Genomic DNA, 19,131 nt, shown 5'->3' on the forward strand with positions numbered 1-19,131 from the left:
GATTAGATCTAGGAGAGCTTGGTACTTAAGCGGTCTCAATGACTCACCTCCTCTTCTCTGGAATCCTACCTGGTGCATAGTATCTGTTCATCTTAGCCAACGGGGATTTGTTAACGGGCCAAGGTAAGTAAAAACCCGTAATAAAGGAAAATTACCAAAATACCCCTAATTTGTAAAATTACTGAAATACCCTCGATTTGTACAATTATCGAAATACCCTCGACTTGTAAAATTACCGAAATGCCCCTAAGGGCGAGAATTACTAAAATACCCTCTAAGTGTTGAATGTAAGACTTATAGATGTTACATGTATATCTGCTGCATACATACGATATTCTGTTTAGGTTGCATATGGGTTGGGAATTATGGAACGGAGGAAGTATATGAGGATCGCATGGTTGCTTGACAACCGTGGTCCACCGAAGGCTATCAAGCCCAATATGTGATTAGCAGCTTGCTGCAATGAAGGTAGTACCGCAACCGGGCTACCATTGATGTGTATCGGATAGGTGGGTTGATATTTATTTCCCCACATGATGTGTATCGGGGGACGGAGTTGGTGTGTAGTGGTTGGAATATTGGGGTGGGTTGCACAACATTGCATGTATGATATTATTGTGATATTATTGCGATGTAGGCTTCGACCCAACTGAGGCTAATATGGGCTAAGGCCCAAAGACCACCGTTATTGAATTGGGCTCAAACCCAAAATGACTAATATTGCTTTATACTTATTGAGGGTTGTACACACTAAGTTTTCGAAACTCACCCCCCTCATTTTAATTCTTTTAGGTGATCCTCAGTAGACAGGTCGACGGATGGAGAGACTCGGAGGTGGCCAACTAGCAAAAAGTTTAGACTTAGTCTTTTATATGTATTTTTTTAATATTTTGATTTTAAACTATTGTTTTTGATTTGGGGTGTAATAAGGCCTTCCCTCTGGTTATTATTTCAAATTAGGAATATTATTTTTATGCTTTATATTTGTTAGAAGTAGAACATCGTTTTCCTAAACCATAACTTTTTTTAAATACTACGTTTCCGCAACTCATTTTTTTAAATGGAAAGTTTTCATAGATCATCTGTTTTAAAAAAAGCTTCCACAACTGAATAGAGATTTTACAAAGTAATTATTACCATACAAGAAGGAATAAGTTTTTTTTTAAATACACCTCGCTTTGAAAGCAACAAATACAAGCTGGGATTTTACTCAAGGTTTTTATTTTAACGAAGGGTTTTCAATGAAAATAAGGTTTTTGAAAAACACTTTAATGTGACACACCAGATTCAGCCATAACGTCCAGGCCAAGTTTGGGATGTTACAATTTTCCTTATTTTGTAATGCTCAAAAGCTCGCGAAGGTTGGAAGTCGGCCGAAGCAAGTAACAGTCCGATTTTGGGTCTAGTTGCAAGAGTAGTTTCGAGGCCACAAATTTGACATAGAAAAATTTTTTTATTATATTTTTATGGTCTACAATTTTATGGAATGATTTCGTGAAAAATTCGTTCGAAAATTTTGACGTTTGGATACTCAATTTAGTCAAAAGGACTAAATTGTAAAAAGTCCAAAAGTTGAGTTCTACATGCTAGAGGTGTCTAATTGTTATGAAATTTTAAATTGGAGGTCTTTAAATGATAATTAGACCATTGGTTAAGTTGTTGGACAAAAATGGACATGGTTAGGTATGTTTCTAAAGTTTTTCATTAAGGGTATTTTAGTAATTTAGTAATTAAATGAATTAAAAAGCCAAATTAAAAGCCAATTTTTGTCCATCATCCTCCCATGGCTGACTTTTACAAGAAGAAACCATGGCTAAGGTTTTCAAGCTTCCAAGCTCGATTGTAAGTCTGTTCTAGCCCATTTTTTAATGATTTTTATGTTTTTGAAATCCTTGTAACATGATCTATCTATTTCTACCACTAATTTAAGACATAATCAAAGTCTAAGATTTTACCCATGATGAATATTTGTGTGTTTTGATGTTTAATGGTAGAAAATGCATGTTAGTTGTTTGATAAACGACTTTTACTAAGTGATTTTCGATGAAAATGCCTAAAAAGGACTTATTTGTAAAAATGTTGTAAAATGGGTGTTAAAATGAAAATAAAAGAAAACCATGGGCTGCTATAAGCATGTATAAGGTTCGGCATGGCATGGGTGATGAAGAAATTGAGTACATTTCATTTTACGAGCCTAGAGACTAAAATGTAAAAATATGAAACTTTAGGGGCAAAAATGTAATTTTTTCCATAATGTGATTTTGGGCTGATTTGAATAGTATAATAATTAAATAAGTTAAATGTGATATTATAGAATCAAGGAAAATGAGGATTGGAATTAGAACGGAGGAAAAACGAGTATTTGACGATTAGGTCCTTTTCACAATTTTTATACCGAGGTAAGTTCGTATGTAAATAATGCATTGTTCTAATTATGTTTTAAATGTTTTATTATTGTATGAGTTGTGAATGACCTTTGGACGTATTCGACAAAGTTACGACAAGCATGAAATCCCGGTTGAACCTTAGGAATAGATAGGATACAAATGTCACGACATTAGGGTTACTAAGACTACGTGTAAGACCATATTGGGATATGGCATCACTATGAGACTACTTGTAAGACCATATTTGGGATATGACATCGATATGAGACTTTGTGTAAGACCATAGTTGGGCTATTGGCATCGATATGAGATTACATGTAAGACCATATTTGGGATATGGCATTGGTATGGTACCGTGTGTGCAAGATTCCTGAGTATCCGTATTCCAAGTGGTTCAACGGGAAATTTAATAGGTATGTCAAAGAAGAGAAAGAGCATGTAAGTATTATAAATTTGTATAGGTATGTACATAAAGTTTATAACCATTGACTTCATGATATTGTGAGTTCATCGTTTCCATGAGAATGTTTTTACGAAAGCCTTGTGATTATTGATCTATACTTGTGACATATGAAATATATGGTAAATTCAGTTGGCGATCGTGTAATTGGCTTTCGGGCCAAATTGAGTTATTACTTAGCATGTTTGATTCACACAAATTGTGATCTATTGGATATGAGAAAAAAGAAAAATTGGCATAATTGTCTATTAAAATGATTATGAGAAGATATGAGCTTTAAATAATTGAAAGATGTTAGAATATATGCTTGAAAAGTGAACACTCATAATTAATGTGCATGTTTATTATAAGGTTTGAAGTGATTGGTTGATTGTGGTAAACGATTATCATGGTGAGATTTCGATTATTAGGCTAATGTCAAGACATGTTAAATTATGTTTGTGAATTGATAGAACAAATAATGTGACTGAATAAGTTATAACTGTGAGTTTTGATGCAGTTTATATTACCTTGTGTTTATATCATTGGATTTGGTAAATGATTGGTAAGAGTTGCTTATTATGTTCATATGGACTTAGTAAGCTTTATAGCTTACCCCTTTCCTTTCTCATGTTTTATAGTGCCGTCAAGCTAGCTCAGGTTAGAGATCGCCAGAGATCCTATCACACTATCAAGCTATCATTTTGGGTATTGATGAATTCAAGTATTTTGAGTTATGACATGTATAGGGACTTGGTCTTTTGGTCATATGTGTTGGCTTATAATGGTTCATGGTTCATTTTGTATATAGCCTTAGAAGTTGGCTAATGTTGGTTATGAGTATATTTGTATTAATGTCATTTGTAAATGTGGAAACTTCCATAATTTGATGTGGAAAGGTTGATGTTTTAAGCATGTTTAAAAAGGGTATGAGAATGATATGTTATTGTCTTGGTCGTGATTATTTGGTTGCTCTTAATGCTTGAGTTTGTGCCATGTGATGTTGAGTAGATATGTGCAAGTGAGGGTGGCAAAATGGCTTGGTAAATAGCCTTGTATTTGTCCACATGGGTAGACACATGGGCGTGTGTCTAGGCCATGTGTGACACATGGTAGTCCCATGGGCATATGATCCGGCCGTGTGTCCCTACACCTAAATTGTTGCAAAACAGAATGCTAGTATTAAGCACACGGGCATGAGACATGGCCGTAGTCTCAACCGTGTGAAGGACACGGCCTTGGGACATGGGCATGTGCCCTGGCCATGTGACTTCAATTTGTTCTTGAGTGGAAAGTAGAGAGTTACATGGGGTCTGGACGGGCGTGTGTGACCACACGGTCTGCCCACACGGGCGTGCGACCCCTGTTTTAGCAAAAATTTTCTAAGTGTCGTAAAAATTTTTAAAGTTCTTGATTTAGTCCCAAATAACTTCCAAAGCATGTTTTGGGCCTCGTAGGCCCGTGTTAGGGACTTTATGCTCGATTACAAAAGGTTTGAATTTGATGCCAAATTTTATGGCTCAAAAATGTTTGTTTGCTTGTGATTAAGTCCAGTAATGCCTCGTACCCTATTTCGGTGTCAAATACGAGTAAGAGGTGTTACATTTAGTGGTATCAGAGTTATGGTTTAGTCGATTTTCGGACTAACCTAGCATGTGTGAGAGTCTAGCTATACATGCCATATATAATATGTGATAGTGTGATATCTCCTGACTCTGATGAAATTGTTTTGTTGAGACAGAGATGCTTTCCAATCGAACTACTTTTGAAAACGATGAAGGTGATACTAAGATATTTGAAAATGTATTTGTGATAAGTTGAAACTTGGCTAGGTATGAATAAGAGTTCATGATATGTATGTGATGATGTACAAAATGAAGTAACCATAAGTTGAGAAATATGGGTAAAATGTCATTGTTCCAGTTGAACGTTGTGTTTCGATGGATTATGGTGATTTTATGAAACGAAATAAAAGTTTATATTGTGATAAGCTATCGATGTTTGTTTGGCATTCATATGATGTTATGTGCCTGACTTGTTTGATTAAGTGAATGCGATAAGTAAACTTACTCAAAATTTATAGAATGTATGTATAAGTGGACTTGTTTGAATAATATACTCGAAAAGTTCGTGTAACATAATTATGTACGTTAATTTGCTTGAAGTGAATTATATAACTGTGATGATATTATGATGACAATGAATGTTAAGTCACATGTGTGCATATATGAGAGTCGAGTTAGAGGTTTTACGACTTCACCCCCTTACCAATGTGGTATTTTATAATGAAATTTCATGAGATTTATGTTGAATAAGCTCACAAATGAAAGACTAGAGAGTTCAGTAATAGAATAAATAATAATGTGGTCAGAGTTGAGAATAGTTTGGCAAGTGAATACAGTTTTGGAAAGATGTCAGGTTATTCTAAAGATCATTCGGGTTTTGCAATGTCACGGTTAAAGAAAAAGTTAATCTCGGCTAATCGACTCATTCAGGTATGATGTCTAAGGTTTGTATTTGCTAGAATTTCTTTCGAATTGATTTTCGTTAATGAATGGAATAATACGAGATTAGTGATGACATAATTAGTCAGAGAAATGATATTTGAATCGTAAAGATGTTTGAGTGTAACAGTTGAAATTGAATAGATTATGATGATGTAACACCCTTAATCCGTATCTATAGCCAGAATAGGGTTACGAGGCATTATCGATCCATCGCAATACAAATCATACATATATGCATTCATAATCAAATTTCATCCAACATATTCACATTGTCCCTTATAAGGCCCTACGAGACCTTAAAAATTGCTTAAAAGAGGTACGAGACAAAACCGATAATGTTAGCAAACTTTGGGAAACACAGAAAATTTTCTTGCATTTAAGGTTCACACGCCTGTGTGAACAGGCCGTGTGCCTCACACGGCCATTAGACAAGCCCGTGTCATAGGTCGTGTGAAAACAAGGCATACATACTAACTTGCACCATATGGTCGGGGACACGCTCGTGTGCCATGGCCGTGGGAAAACTGGAGGGGTTACTGACTTGTGTCACACGGTCGGCCACATGACCATGTGTTAGCTCGTGTGCCACACATAGCCAGTAGAGACACCCATGTGTCTAGGCCGTGCCAAACCTGTAGGGTATATTGACTTAATTCGAAAGGGTACCCTAGGGGACATATGACCGTGTAACGTGACCGTGTGTCACAAACGGCTGAGACACACGCCCATGTCTCTACCCATGTGGACAAAAAATAGGCCATTTGCCAAGCCATTTTGCCACCCTTTTCTTATGCACACCTAGCAACCAAAATGGTACCATTTCATTACATTTATAGGCAGCCAAAACATGCCAATTCATACACAATTCATACCAACTATCCTCAACCATTTCAACTACTAAATTTCATATTCAAAACATACCAAATAATTATGCCAAAACCATCAAAACTTACATAAGTTCCAAATGCATTTACTCATCATCTTATCATCTAATTCAAATTTCAAAATAACACCAATTCAATACCTTATTCTAATACCTTACTAGGCCAAATTCACAAGGCATACCATTCACATTACATAGCATATATAAACACATTCAATAAGTAAAATTCACATCCCACAACTTTACCAAATACAAACCAAATCACATGGCTATAATTTCATAACACAAAATGTACCATAATGGCACTAGCCTATACATGCCATATACCATATATACAAGGCTTCAAAAGTACCAACAAAATGATTGATAGTGTGATGATGTTTCCTGACGATCCTTGAGTCCAAGCTAACTTCGATAATCTATAAAACATAGACAAATAACACACAGTAAGCTTCATAGCTTAGTAAACTCGTAAGTGATTAACTCAATTCATCAAATAAATGTAATACAACCATTTTCACATTACCAATTCAAAATTACATTAACTGCAAACCTTTCTCATGTCTCAAAACATGATCCAGTAATAATCTCATTGAACTTTCTCAATGTAATATTCGAATAGGTTCCATACGTACCTATACCACCTCGTACTAACCTCTTTCTCAACTACATCATTCATTACCCGTTGAACCATTTGGAATAGAAGTCGGATACTCAAGATCTCAATCGATAAGTACCTATACCATGGCCCGTAGCCAAATCAAGGTATTATGCACACCAAAGGTGTCGATATCATGGCTCGAAGCCAACTCATCTGATATGCATAGCTCAAAGCCAAATCGGTATATCAACTTATAACATTTCACAATTGTCCAATTCTATTCCTAAGGTTCAACCGAGCTTTCACACCTCTCGTTTCTATCATCAAATGCATTCATAGAGTCATTTTCACTATTCAACACTATCCATAATCTCATAATCATAGTTTATACGATATCAAAGCATTTAACATGCATTTATAACAAAATTACCACATACGAACTTACCTCGTACTCAAAACTGACGAATCGGATCGATTACTCGATAACCTTCGATTTTCCCCAATGTAAATTCGAATTCATTCTTTCTTGATCTATATGTATTCAATATTAACCCATTTAATCACCAACTCAATCAATTTCATCCAAAAACACATATTTTAGCCAATTTACACTTTGGCCTTAAACTTTCACATTTATTACAATTTAGTCCCTATTTCAAAAATACACAAAATTCACACAATTAAATCCATTTCCATGCTAGCCGAATTTCATAGGGACCCCTAGTAGCCAAAACTTTCATTTATTTCACATTTCAACCCTTCAATTTGTAGATTTCACAATTAAATCCTTATTTGACATTTTTATCAAAAATCACTTTACAAAACATGTATATTAAACACCAAACTTTCATATTTCATCATCAACATTCAGAAACATCCAACTATCATCAATGGCATTTTACAAAATCACCAAAAAACTCAAAAATTAAGGCATGGGCTAGCTAGTACTCAGAGCAACGATTACAAAAACGTCAAAATCATCAAAAATTGAGCAAAGAACATACCTTAATCAAGATCAATCTATGCCGAATATGTGAGCCCTAAATGGATTTATTCTTTCTATATTTTTTGTTCAAATAAAACAAAGATGAACATGTTTTCATTCTTTTTATTTATTTATTTTCATTGTTTTATTTAATTACAAAATTAACCTTAATTAAAAGCCACCAAATTTCATGTTATTAAGCCCATTTATGTCAAATTCCACTATAAATGGTCTAATTACAACATAAGGACCTTTCTTTAATAAGCCATAGCAAATAAGTACTTTTAACTTATAGCATGTTACTTTTGCATTTTACGCGATTAAGTCATTTTTCTCAAATTGAGCTATTAAACGGTAAAATTAGCTCAAGAAATTTTCAGACATATATAGTCACATGCTATAAAAACTAAAAATAATATTAAAATAATTTTATGACCTCAGATTTGTGGTTCTGAAACCACTGTTCCGATTTAGCTAAAACTGGGCTATTACAGATGATGTCTCCTGGGTATTTTATTTATTCATTTATCCTTGGAGATATATGTGATTGTTCATTTTCTGATGAAATTCTTATCGTATGAGAATGCTAGCTGATTATAATGTTAAATGAAAGTACTGTTGGTCTAGTTGGTAGAGGATCAGCATATCTTATCTCTCTCACTTTGGGGTTCTATTCTATTATGCTTGGAATAAAAGTTGACGGTGAAAATTTATGTAAGGCTATTCTTTTGTTTCTACTGGATGTTGTTTTGTTTTATATATATATATTTGGAAAATATATTATCTCTATTACAATTGATTCTAGAGTGTGTAACAATTGTTTTTCTTCTGGTTTTCTCTGAGGAATCATCAAGATCTTTATTATTTCTTATGAGTTATGTTCTCAGACTTCCAGTATGGTATTCGCATCTTGGATTTCTTTATCTCGATTTTCTTATCATCCTTATTTCGTAAATTATCAATCATGGTTCATCTTTAAAGTGTGTTCTTTGGCTTGTGATAACTATGTCTATTATGGGTGTATTTCTGGTTCGATCATAGGAACGTAATGATTTTGGTATCGGGATTTCTCTAATTTTCGTGAAAGGAATTGACATCGGAAAAGGTATAGATAGTGGAAACTCAAGCTCAAATTGTATGATGGTTTTCTTTTCTCAAGTAAGTTTGATTAAGATCAATGAGTTCAATCAGGATATGTTGTTTCTTGAGCTAATGCAGTTGTAAAGATCTTTGATTAACATGTTAAGGGAATTATAAAAGATTCTATGTTTGAGTCATTTAACAGCATGAAGAAATGAGTATTTTGATATGTTATTATTTGATAGTTATCTCATTTGTGAAAGTTTTAATGGCCTGTTGCATGTTAACAAAGTTGAAAACAGTTGAAGGTGTATTAACCGAAACATTGACTCTGGGTTCTGTTTGAATTGAGTAAAGGATTCGTGATTTTTTTTAGTGATACACTATAGAACGAATTGGAATGTGTTTTAATGTAAGAATGTAAAGTGACAGTTGCTTTCAGATGGTTAAAGTCTCATTAAAAGAATTGTTCGAAGAGTGAATTAAAGTCGGCTGCTAGTATGTTTGTGTTGAGAAATTGATGACATTGTTTGTTCGACAAAAAATGTCATGTGTCTCTTGATTCCAAGAGTATAAAGTATCTAATGTTACAGAAAAATCTAAAAATTTAGACAACATTGATGGCTTGAAGTATTAAAAGATTGTGACTAGTTAACGATTAACCTTTGAGGAAATAGATATAGTTGCAGATGCTTGAATGGAAAGCCTTTGTTCATTTTCTGGATGTTGGTTTCATGATTAATCTTATTTGATGGAAGTATAAATTTAGCTAAATTAAAAAGCTAAAGTGATGTTTTATTTGCAAGATTGAGAACCTCAGAAATGTGATACTGAGTGGTAAACTAAAAAAGTATAATGTGAGATGACTTTTGATTTCGATTTCTATTATTATTACTCCGAGATAGAATTCGTGCAATAAATTATCCAGAGCTTATGTAGAAAATGTTGTACGAAACCCAGTAGTAGCTCGTTTGTTCATTCAGGGAGTATTAAATATACAGTTATTTAAAGAAGATATTCTGATGGTTGGGAATATAATCTGAGTACGCAGTTGCATCTTGGCAATGTAATTCATCTTTAGACTGACGATAAGCCTGAGAGAGTAATTTAGATCTTTGACAATATGCTCTCACACTGTGTTTTAGAGTTCAAAGGTGATTGGAAAGATATACGGGGTGGAATTGATTTGTGATTCTGAGTAAAAAGGTGAAAGTGATTCATGAAAGTTGAAAGCAACTTTAGGCTGATATAAGTAGTATACAGATTTGAAAATTTAAGATATTGGATTCCAGATCGATGACAGAGTGCTTCTGAAAGTATTTCCCTTGAAAGGACTCTTCGATGAGGTAGAGGACATTACGAGAGCGTTACTCTAATCTCTTTTCTCGTAAGATTTTCAGGGACAAAAATCCCTAAAGGGGGAGAGTTGTAACAGTCCGATTTTGTGTCTAGTTAGAACCGTGGTTTTGGGACCATATATTTTGACGTAGAAAAAATTATTTTTATTATATTTTATGGTCTATAATTTTATGGAATGAATTCGTGAAAATTTCGTTCAAAAATTTTGATGTTTGAGCACTCAACTTAGTCAAAAGGACTAAATTGTAAAAATCCAAAAGTTGAGTTCTACATACTAGAGGTGTCTAATTGTTATGAAATTTGAAATTGAAGGTCCTTAAATGGTAATTAGACCATTGTTTAAGTTTTTGGACAAAAATAGACATGGTTAGGTATGTTTCTCAAGTTTTTCATTAAGGGTATTTTAGTAATTTGGTAATTAAATGAATTAAAAAGCCAAATTAAAAGCCAATTTTTGTCCATCTTCCTCCCATGGCTGAATTTTACAAGAAGAAGCCATGGCTAGGGTTTTTCAAGATTCCAAGTTCGATTGTAAGTCCGTTCTAGGCCATTTTTAATGATTTTTATGTTTTTGAAATCCTTGTAACATGATCTACCTATTTCTACTGCTAATTTAAGACATAATCAAAATCTAAAATTTTACCCATGATGGATATTTGTGTACGATGTTTAATGGTAGAAAATGCATGTTAGTTGTTTGATAAACGACTTTTGCTAAGTGATTTTTGATGAAAATGCCTAAAAAGGACTTATTTGTAAAAAAGTTGTAAAATGGGTGTTTAAATGAAAATAAAAGAAAAAAGTGGGCTGCTATAAACATGTATAAGGTTTGACAAGGCATGGAAGTTGAATAAATTGAGTACATTTCATTTTACGAGCCTAGGGACTAAAATGTAAAAATATGAAACTTTAGGGGCAAAAATGTAATTTTTGGCATAATGTGGGCTGATTTGAATAGTGTAATGATTAAATAAGTTAAATGTAATATTATAGAATCAAGAAAAATGAGGTTCGAAATTAGAACGGGGGAAAAATGAGTATTTGACTGTTAGGTCCTTTTCGTCATTTTTATGCCGAGATAAGTTTGTATGTAAATAATGCATTGTTTTAATTATGTTTAAATGTTTTATTATTGTATGAATTTTGAATGACCTTTGGACATATTCGAAAAAGTTACGGCAAGCGTGAAATTCCGGTTGAACCTTAGGAATAGATAGGATACAAATGTCACAACATTGGGGTTACTAAGACTACATGTAAGACCATATCTGGGATATGGCATCACTATGAGACTACGTGTAAGACCATATCTGGGATATGATATCAATGTGAGACTTCATGTAATATCATAGCTGGGCTATTGGCATCGATACGAGATTACATGTAAGACCATATCTGGGATATGGCATTGGTATGGTACTGTGTGTACGAGATTCCCGAGTATCCGTTAATATTCCAAGTGGCTCAATGGGAAATTCAATGCGTATGTCAAAGAAGGGAAAGAGCATGTAAGTATTACGAATTTGTACAAATATGTACATAAAGTTTATAAGCATTGACTTTTGAGTTCATGGTTTCCATGAGAATGTTTTTGTAAAAGCCTTGTGATTATTGATCTATACTTGTGATGTATGAAATATATGGCAAATTCAGTTGGCGATCGCGTAATTGGATTTCGAGCCAAATTGAGTTATTATCTAGCATGTTTGATTCACACAAATTGTGATTTATTAGATATGAGAAAAAGGAAAGATTGACATAATTGTCTATTAAAATGATTATGAGAAAACATGGGCTTTAAACAATTGAAAGATGTTAGAATATATGCTTGAAAAGTGAACACTCATAATTAATGTGCATTTTTATTATGAGGTTTGACGTGATTGGTTGATTGTGGTAAACGGTTATAATGGTGAGATTTCGGTTATTACGCTAACATCAAGACATGTTAAATTATGCTTGCAAATTGATAGAACAAACAATGTGACTGAATAGGTTATAACTGTGAGTTTTGATGCAATTTATATTCTCCTGTGTTTATATCATTGGATTTTGTAAATGATTGGTAAGAGTTGCTTATTATGTTCATATGGACTTACTAAGCTTTATAGCTTACCCCCTTTCTTTCCCATGTTTTATAGTGCTACCAAGCTAGCTCGGGTTTGAGATCGTTGGAGATCCTGTCACATTATCAAGCTATCATTTTGGGTGTTGATGAATTCAAGTATTTTGAGTTATGACATGTATAGGGACTTGGTCTTTTGGTCATATGTGTTGGCTTATAATGGTTCATGGTTCATTTTGTATATAACCTTGGAAATTGGCTAATGTTGGTTATGAGTATATTTGTATTAATGTCATTTGTGAATGTGGAAACTTGCATAATTTGATGCGCAAAGGTTGAGATTTTAAGCATGTTTAAAAATGGTATGAGAATGACATGTTATTGTCTTGGTTGTGATTATTTGGTTGCTCTTCATGCTTGAGTTTGTGCTATGTGATGTTGAGTAGATATGTGCAAGTGAGGGTGGCAAAATGGCTTGGTAAAGAACCTTGTTTTTGTCCACACAATAGAGACACGAGCATGTGTCTAGGCCGTGTGTGATGATGATTAGCCCCATGGGCGTGTGACTTGGCCGTGTGTCCCCTGCACCTAAATTGTTGCAAAACAGAATACTCAGTATTGAGCACACGGCCATGAGACACCATCGTGTGTCTCAGTCGTGTGAAGGTCACGACCTTCGGACATTGGCGTGTGCCCTGGCCGTGTGACTTCAATTTGCTCTTGAGTGACAAACAGAGGGTTACACGGGTTTTGGACACGGGCATGTGTGACCACATGGTCTGCCTACACGGGCGTGTCCCAAGCCACACGGGCGTGTGACCCTTGTTTTAGCAAAAATTTTCTTAGTGTCATAAAATTTTCTAAAGTTCTTGATTTAGACCCAAATCCCTTCCAAAGCATGTATTGGGCCTCGTAGGCCCGTGCTAGGGACTTTATGCTCGATTTCAAAAATTTTGAATTTGATGCCAAATTTTATGGCTCGAAAATGTATGTTTGCTTGTGTTTAAGTCTGGTAATGCCTCATACCCTGTTCCAGTGTCAAATGCTGGTAAGGGATGTTACATGTCGAATACTCGATATCTCGCACACTTAGTGCCAATACATAGCCGAAGCTATTATAATTTTGCACGCCAAGTGCCTTATATAGCTGAAGCTATCTCGGTCTCACACACTAAGTGCCTAATATAGCCGAAGCTATTCCGAATCGCACACTAAGTGCCATATATAGCCGAAGCTTTCTTGAGTTGCACACTAAGTGCCACATATATATATCTGAATTTTTGTCAAACATGACTATAAGTTCACAAACATAATTTATGAAATATCAAAACATTTAAAGCATAATTATAACAATGCTTATCACATACAAACTTACCTCGGATGTGAAAACAGCGAATTCGAGTCGATTAGTCGAGAACTTTATCTATTCCCCGATCCAAGTCTGTATTTCACTTTTCTTGATCTAAATATATTTAAAATTAACTTATTTAATCATCTATTCATTCATTTTAGTCCAAAACACTCTTTAAGGCATATTTATACTTTTGCCCCTAAACTTTCACATTTTTTACAATTTAGTCCTTATCACATAAAATTGCAAATTCATGCAATCTAGTACAAACCCATGCTTAGCCGAATTCAATACATGTTACTAGCAGCCCATATTTTCAATTTATTCACACTTTTAACCACCATATTTCATATTTTCTCAATTTAATCCCTTTTTGACATTTTTTTTCAAAAATCACTTTACAAAAACTATTAATCTAACATTAAACCTTCCAAATCTATCATAAATCATCAAATTATTCAAGCATTCAACAATGGCAACATGACAAATCTTTAACAGTTTTGAAATTTAAGATACGAGCTAGCTAGAATAAGAAGCAACGATCTCGAAAACATAGAAATCATTAAAAATTGAGTCAAAATTACTTACCAATTTAGCTTTCAAATGACTGAACCCTAGATGAAATAATATAGCTTCTTTTATTTTTCTAAATTCATCTAAGAAGATGAATGCCACCAAATTTTGTGTTCTGTTTTTAATTAAAATAACCTTTAATAATCAAATACCAAAATTAACCTTTAAATTAATCCAAAACTTCACTTATGCCATGCAATTATCATCCAGTATCATAATAATGGTCTAATTTCTATTTAGGGACCTTAACTTTAAGATTCTATAGCTATTTGACATTTTTAGCTAATAGAATACTAGTTTTACACTTTATGCGATTTAGTCCTTTTTACCAAATTAACCATTTAAACGATAAAATTTCCTCATGAAATTTTCACACAATCACATTATCATGCTGTAAATATTAAAATAATAGTAAAATAAATATTTTGACCTCAGATTTGTGGTTTCAAAACCACTATTCCTATTTGAATAAAAACAGGCTGTTATAATAACCTCGATATCTATAGCACCATACAGAATGGCATTTACAGAATTGAAAGAGTTGAAAGCACAGTTGCAGGAGTTGAAGATAAAGGCTTTGCTCAGCCCAGATGTTCTCCTTGGGGTGCTTCTATTTTATTCGTTAGGAAGAAAGTTGGATCTATGCGGTTATGTATCGATTACCGACAACTCAACAAAGTGACAATAAAGAACAAATACCTATTACCGTGTATTGATAATCTGTTTGACCAGTTGAAAGGTGCAACAGTATTTTTGAAGATTAATATTTGTTCTGGCTACTATCAGTTGCAAGTTAAAGATTCAGAACCAAGTATGGACATTATGAATTTTTAGTGATGTTGTTTGGTTTAACTAATGCTTCTGCAATGTTTATGGACCTGATGAACAGAATTTTTAGCCAATATCTAGATCGATTTGTTGTGGTTTTCATTGATGATATTTTGGTTTATTCACAGAATGAATCTGAGCATGCTGAACATCTGCGAATTGTTTTCTACACTTTACGTGAAAAATAATTATTTGCTAAGTTTAGAAAATGTGAATTCTAGCTACGAGAAGTTTGTTTTCTAAGACATGTTGTGTTGGGAGATGGCACCAGAGTAGATCTGAGCAAAATTTTAGCTATTGTTTATTGGAATCCTCCAAGATATATATCTAAGATTAGAAGTTTTCTGGGGCTAGCTAGATATTGCAGAAGATTCATCAAAGGATTCTCGATGACAGCTACACTGATGATGCGACTATTAGAAAAAGATGTGAAATATGAATTGTAACACCCCTAACCCATATCCGTTGCCGAACTAGGGTTAAGAGGCATTACCGAACATATCGAAACATTTAGCATTCATTTTACAATCATCGTAGCATCATAGGTCATACATCAATACAGAGTCCCTTACATATGTCAACGAGACCTTAAACATGCTTTAGAAAGGGGTCGGGACTAAATCGAAGGCATACAAAATTTTTTGAAACTTAAACATTTATCAAAGTTATAAAGGTCACACGCCCGTGTGAACAGGCCGTGTGCCTCACACGGCATTAGACATGCCCGTGTGTCTAGGCCATGGCAAAACAGCGCATACATACTGACTTGTCCACACGGCCACAAGACACGCCTGTGTGCCAGGCCGTGTTAGAATTAGGGAGGCTATTGACTTGAGTCACACGGCCAGTCACACGCCCGTGTGTCTAGCCCGTGCTCGAAACTGACTTGGCCACATAGCTTGGCACATGCTCGTGTGTGTGACCATGTGGTCTACCCAGGCTCATTTCGAAATGGCCTTTGAGCAACACGGTAGTGACACACGTCCGTGCCCCTACCCATGTGGGAAAAAATAGGTCATTTACAAGGCCAAAATGCCACCACTTAAGGGTCCTCCCTACAAGCATCAACATCAAAACATTTTGTATCAAATTTTGAACCAATTCACAACCAAAACTTACAACATCTATGCTATTTCATTAACAAAAAATTTCATCATAAAAAACATACCAAAAATTACATAGCAAACTCATTTATTCTAACATATCCTTATTTCAATATTTCACATCCAATCTCATGCCAAAATCATAATATTTCCCCAACTAAATCACATTACCAACTTACCAAATTGACCTTTATCACTTGGTCATTCATGAACACATCATATGAACATTATTGCATCACATAGTTTATGCTCAAAAGACATTCATAATTATAACCAAAAGCAAGCCATATCGCATGGCTAGATGTACACATTACCAAACATATTCAAAACTTCTAGCCTATACATGCCATACTTCAATATATATATTTTCAAAAGGTACCAAAATAGAGTTTGATAGTGTGGTAATGATCCTCGACGATCCCCGAGCTTTAGCTTCAATATCTATAAAACAATGCAAACACACACAAAGTAAGCTTTCAAAATCTTAGTAAGCCATATACAAATAAACTCATCGCATAACACATTTCTAAACCATTTCATTCATTTAGTTCATGGAAAAACATAACTACATATCCATAATTCTTATATAACTCAATTTTTCATAAGTCACTTACACATAACACATTTCATACTCATATAATTCATACATATTTCATATGTCCACATATAAACATATACTTACCTTTCATTCTTAATCATACGTACATTTCAAACGTACCTAAATTTGGGTACACAATCGCATATTCATTCATTTTTCGGAATGCCTATTGAACAGTTCGGAATCAATAAGGATACTCGGATAGCTTGGAAAGCTCATACAATGCCAACGTCCCAGACGTGGTCTTACATGTGATCAAATATCGATGCCACTATCCCAGACAGGGCCTTACATGAAGTCAAATACGATGTCGATGTCCCAGACATGGTCTTACACATAAATCATAAGTTGAAGCCAACGTCCTAGATGTAGTCTTACACGATAACTGTGACACCCCTAATTTGACCCTAGTCGGAAAGCGGTTTCGGGACCGCTAAACCGAGTAACCAAATTATTTGAACATGATATTTATTGTCTAAAATAAATGTGTGAAAATTTTAAGCTTCGATTTAGTAAATTTCATGTGAATTTAGTCAATAGGGCTTATGTGTGACATTTTTGAAATGTGATAGATCAAAACATAAGGACCTATTAGTGCATGTTGAAAAAGGGGGGACTTGCATGTCAATTTCCCCCCATCTAGTAGTGGCCGGCCATGACATTAGGATGGACAAAGGGTGATGGGCAAAACATGTCATAGACATGTTGTGTTGGTGCATCATGGGAGGAAACAATAAAATAAAGAGCATGGGCAATAAAATATTAGTGTTAGTAGGATGAGAAACAAAAAAAAAGAAAGGATATGTGTGATTGTCCCCCCTTGCCGTGAGTTGAAGGAAAGAAAAACAAAAAAAAAGTGTTCATCCTTTGGTTCATCCTTGGCCGAAAATTTTAAGGAGGAAGGAAGAAGAAAGATTGAAGAGGTTCGGCCATGCATGTAACTAGGCTAAGGTATGTTTGATGATGTTCCATGAGATGCATGCATGTTTTAGTTGTTAGCTTGAGTTCTACCTAGCCCATGGTCTAAATCTTGCTATGTGATGGAAATGACACTCGGCCATGGATGCATCATTCTTGCTTGGTGTTGATGTTGTGTTGGTGAGATATCAAGTTATTTTTGTGACCAAGTCGAGATTTGAATTTTTGGAATGAGTAAGGCTTTCGGTTATGTTGTTTTGTATGAGTAATGGATTGTTGAGTTCATGCTATTATGAATAAAATTGATTAAGAGAGGCTTGAGATAATTAACTATGCATGTTGGTGGTAAGATGAGCATTCGGTTTTTATCATGGAAGCATAGGAAGCTTGTTAAAGTTGAATTTTAGAAAAGTTAAATGTGTGTGTGCTTGTGCTAGTGCCGAATGTGCCTAGGGTGATTTAGCATTGAGTTTGGTGTTATATGAAATGAGTTTTATGGTTTTGGATTTTTAAGTGTTGTTAAATACTTTGAATAATATATATATGTGGCTTTGAAATGTGAAACTCGGCCAAGTGGTTATAAGCATGATTTTAGAGATTCAATGATATTCGGCCGATTTGAATAATTCATGGCACCCCAAGCAAATTAGTTTTAGATGTTAATAAATATTGAAATTATTTAAAAGCATATTACCGAATGTGATTTTAGTCAATGATTCGGTTATGAGTGCTGATTTGTTTTATAATTAGCCGAATGTGTATATGTATACTATGAGGTGGTTTAGCTTAAAGAAAATTAAGGTGCTCGGAAGGTGATTGTCGTGGATAGTTTAAGTAATGAAATTTAATTTCTGTTATGTAAAGTGATGACATTGCTGTTTGCAAATTTGAAGTTAAAAATTGTTGATTGAGCATCAAGAGCTTATGGAAACAAAGTCGGATCGTGGAAAAAGGGAAATTGATCGAATAGTCGGAATTGACGTACATTAGCGATCGAGGTAAGTTTTAAGTATTAAAGCCTATAATGTGATTGAGTATGATATGTTAAGCACATATTAAAAGAATCATAACTCTATTGTAAATTTTTATGCATATAGCCTAATGGCTATTATGAAGTATAGGTAAGTTATTGATATGATATGTTGCCAAATGGATATGATATTATGAAGTGCTAAAAGGATATGTCAGAAGAGTAAAATTGTGATAAACCTGCTCAGGACAGCAGCAGTAACATGAATTTAGAAAATCACCATAAATTGTTGGAGTTGAATGGGAGGCTGAATAAATTATGAAATTAAAGCTTAATGAGTCTAGTTTCTTATAAAAGAAACCATGTAAGAAAATTTATTTCCGATAATGAGATATTTAAAGTTGTGTGAGACAGTGCAGAATGACACTGTAATCCTCTGTTCCGTTTTTAGAAAATCATTATAAATTGTACAAAAATGGTTATA

The sequence above is a fragment of the Gossypium hirsutum genome, chromosome A03 (genome assembly GCF_007990345.1).
Source record: "Gossypium hirsutum isolate 1008001.06 chromosome A03, Gossypium_hirsutum_v2.1, whole genome shotgun sequence".
Taxonomy (NCBI): domain Eukaryota; kingdom Viridiplantae; phylum Streptophyta; class Magnoliopsida; order Malvales; family Malvaceae; genus Gossypium; species Gossypium hirsutum.